The 4533-nt window shown below is 39.7% G+C and overlaps 1 pseudogene; it reads left to right on the top strand.

Moving 5' to 3' along the window:
• Nucleotides 1–394: 394 nt before the first annotated feature.
• Nucleotides 395–2820, top strand: LOC121806976 (annotated as a pseudogene).
• The last annotated feature ends 1713 nt before the right edge of the window (nt 2821–4533 follow it).

Genomic DNA, 4533 nt, shown 5'->3' on the forward strand with positions numbered 1-4533 from the left:
GGGTTGGGGCGGAGGGCGGGAGGGCTATAGTGGAGAAATTGTCCGCCCGCGGGGCGGACACCGAAATGGGGGCGGTAAGGGGCGGTAAGGGCTTCATCCGACTCCGGGGCGAGGACGCGGCGAAATGGGGGCGGACTCGGCTATAGACGCGGCGCCTATAGTGGCGGCACCGACCGCCGCTGCTATAGCCGATTTTAAATTTTAAATTTAATTTTAATTTTTTTTTAATTTTAATTCTACTTCGTATAGTCGTGTTCTTCTAATTACGTATAGCCCGATAAATTTATTCATAATTACTTGAAACATTATAAAATGAAAGTTGATTATAAAATTTGGGGCTATTGGAAGTGTCCACTATAGTGGCGGACACAAAATTTTGGGGCTATGGACAACAAAACTGGGGCTGGGGCGGGGCGGACACTCGTCTTCGTTCGCCGGCGGCTGTTGAATAAACAATAGGATTGGCGTCAGCTGTTGAATAAATTGATGATTTCAAATCTAATCAATACAGTCATCGTCGTTCTCCTTGAATAATTAATTATTTAATCAAGATTTCCGTCAATGTAGTTTGCAGTTAGTAAGTAGAATAAAGACACTCTTCCCTTCTCGTATAAATTCATGATCGATTTCAATTGACTAAATCATGGCTCTCTCACTCTTGATCGCAATAATCGTATCGATTCTGGCATGGTCCCATTTCCGCCGCCGCCGCCGGAACCTTCCACCGGGGCCATACCCGTTTCCGATCATCGGAAACATCCTCCAACTCGGCCGTAACCCCCACAAGTCCCTCACCCACCTCTCCAAAACCTACGGCCCTCTGATGTCTCTCAAGCTCGGAAGCATCCACACCGTCGTCGTATCGTCGCCAGATTCCGCCAGACTGGTGCTGCAAGAGCACGACCAAGCCTTCTCCGGCCGCACCATCCCCGCCGCCGCCGAAGCCCACGGCTTCGACGAGATTTCAATCGGGCTCATACCGGTGGGAGAGAGGTGGAGAAAACTGAGGAAACTGTGCAAAGAGCAGATGTTCTCGGCGCGGCGCCTCGACGGAGGCGCGGGAGTCCGGCGCGAGAAGGTCGGGAGGCTGGTGGACTACTTGCGCGAGTGCAGCGCGAGGGGTCGAGCGGTGGACTTGGGGCAGGCGGCGTTTGTGACGTCGTTTAATCTTCTGAGCGCCACGTTTTTCTCGGTGGATTTGATTGAGTTTGAATCCGATGCGACGCAGCAGCTGAAGGAGACGATCGAGGGCGTGACCAAGATTTTGGGGACTCCGAATGTGGCCGACTTTTTTCCGATTCTGAAGCGGTTGGATCCTCAGAGGATCAAGAAGCGGTCGGAGTTTTACTTTGGGAGATTGCTTGGTGTGTTGGGAGGGATAATTGATGGGAGGATGGAATCGAGATCTATGGAGACAAAGAATGATTTGCTGGCTGCGCTTCTTCATCTCATGGACGGATCTGAGTATGACTTGACCTACAAGGACGTTCAACATTTGTTTCTGGTGACACCTCCCTCTCTTCACCCCGCGTCTGTCTTTCGTCATTAAATATCTTATTTTTTCTTTTTTTTTCTTATGTCAAAAAATATTTATATCACTTTTATTATATTTAGTAAGCAACCCTACATTCTACAAATTCAGTATGCCACATATTCGATTAACTTTTTCTAAGCACTACATTTTATAAAGTGAGACATTTTTTAAAAACTCGTGTCAGTTATATATGGACTTTTGATGGCCTTTGTCTGGTTTGAAAAATAGTTCAATTATTAGAGTTCAACTCGTGTCAGTTATATATGGACTTTTGATGGCCTTTGGTCTGGTTTGAAAAATAGTTCAATTATTAGAGTTCATTTCAACCTATGAGTCCTGTCTAGGCCTTCTTCATTTTGGTAATGGACCAGCCCATACCGAGTATGGCTTGAACGGGCTTAGTTGACAACTCTAATTACAATATAGTTACACAAGTTTTGAAAAAAAAATCCTGAAACGGCAATGCATTTATTTGAAAAATATGGTGTTATCACTTATTCAATTAGTTTGACAATGGCGTAGGAGATGTTACTAAAGGTATTTTAATAATTGTGGTTAATTTTAAATTCTGTCTCTACATATATTAGGACTTATTTGTGGGAGGATCAGACTCGACTCAATGCACAGTTGAATGGGCAATGACAGAATTGTTAGCTAATCCGGAGAAAATGAGTAATGCAAAGAATGAGCTGAGAAGTGTGATTGGAGAAAAGAATCAAGTTGAAGAATCGGACATATCAAGACTCCCATACCTGCAAGCACTGATCAAAGAGACCTTGCGGCTCCACATTCCCGGTCCATTTCTGGTTCCTCGACAGGCGGTTCGTGAGGTCGAGATTGGGGGTTACGTAATTCCTCAGCACTCCCAAATATTCGTCAACGCTTGGGCTATAGGCAGAGATTCGAGCATCTGGCCCAACCCTACTTCTTTCGAGCCTAAAAGATTCTTAAATAACAATATGGGGTTCAAGGGCCAAGATTTCGAGTTTATTCCATTTGGGTCGGGGGAGAAGAATGTGCCCAGGTTTGCCTCTGGCCGATAGAATGTTGTCTCTAATGTTGGGCTCTATGCTTCACAACTTTGAATGGGAAATGGAAGCAGGGGTGAGACCTGACACCACGGAGGAGTTCGGAATGGCATTGCACAAGGCAGTTCCTCTCAAGGCCATTCCACTTTATTGTTTTTGAAATTTGGAGCCCCTTTTTTCTATTTTAGCTTGTCTGCCAATAAGAGACCAATAAAAGACTCAATTCACTTTTACTATAATGGTAGGCTTCACCTTCAATTAACCCTTGTCACTCACATTCTATTATGCAATTAATATAGAGTATAAAAATGTGGTTCACATTTCTCGATTTTATTCTACTCACTTTTCTTTATAGTATTTCTTAAACTACACACCGAACTCAAATGGGACTATTATACGCGGAAGAATGGAGTATAAATCCACATGCAATTTGCCAAAATGAGATAACAATTGAATAAAATTGTACTCCATACGTCTCACTTTAGGAGTCCCGGTTAACTATATTTGAGTGTCCCACTAATAGACACAAATTCCGCTAACCATTTTCCACTCTCATTTTATTACTATAAAACTAATATATAAAAGTAGAACTCACATTCTACTATTTTTTTCACCAACTTTTATTTACAGTTCTTAAAATTTGTGCCAAATTCAAATAACTCCTAAAGTGGGATGGAGGGAAGAGTAGATCTAAAATTCGTTTCCAATGCTTGAATTAATAAAGAGTTCAAGGAGGATGAATCTACGCTAATACACTACAATAGTATATACATATATATATATATATATATATATATATATATATATATATATATATATATATCTATATAGGGGTGTGATAAAATACAAACTCTCTAAAATACAAACTATACAAACTATGTCACCGGAGTGTACAAATTCTGTCACCGGAGTGTATAAATTATGTCAACTAACTGTACAAATCATGTCACCGGGGGGATGTACGGAGTGTACAAATTCTGTCGACGGGGGTGTCCAAATTCTGATTTTTCGATGTCAAAATGTTGACATTAGAAAAATCTCTTATATTAACCGTTGATTAATTGTATTAAGTGAGTATGATTAAAGTTTGTATAGTTTGTATTTTAGAGAGTTTGTATTTTATCACACCCATATATATATATATATATATATATATATATATATATATATATATATATATAGAGAGAGAGAGAGTCCCATTATTCACAAATCCACTCTTAAAGACCGAACCACCGAACCATACCAAATTAGGGTTTTTTGATCTAGTTTTTTATGGATGGGAGGCACAAATTTATCATTTATTTTCGCCTTCATCACGAGCCTATTTTAATTCATCTGAAGGTAAATAAGTCATGCAAACACGTTACAAAGATTTAACTTCATTCCAGTAGGTTTTTACTTCATTTCAGTAGGATTATTACTTCATTCCAGTACGCAAATGCGGTTTCGTCGTCGCGTGCCGTTCTTTCTCTCTACAATATCTATCACCACCGCCACAACGCTGATATGGTGTAATAAACACATGGAATGATGCAATATATTATTGGAATGAAGTATGTGAAGTCCTACTGGAATGAAGTAAAAACCTTATCCAATGAAGTAATAACGTTTCTGAATGAAGTAATAAACGCACTTGAATAAATTACATTTTTTAATGTAAATAAAGTAAAAACTCGGGTCAATGAATTCAAATGAAACATATGTTGAATCATTTCAAAACCTACTGGAAGAAAGTAAAAACATGTTGTAGTTTCAAGGTATTACGTACGGAATGAAGTAATAAACCTATACAATGAAGTAAAATGGGCTTGTAATGAAGACCGAAAAATTTACACAGCAGCACATCTCATAAAAAAACTAGATCTAATGGCCCAGATTTGGTCTCTAGTTCGGTCTTTAAAATTGGTTCGACATTGATCACAACCCTATATATATATATATATATATATATATATATATATATATATATAT

The sequence above is a fragment of the Salvia splendens genome, chromosome 6, assembly GCF_004379255.2.
Source record: "Salvia splendens isolate huo1 chromosome 6, SspV2, whole genome shotgun sequence".
Lineage (NCBI taxonomy): Eukaryota > Viridiplantae > Streptophyta > Magnoliopsida > Lamiales > Lamiaceae > Salvia > Salvia splendens.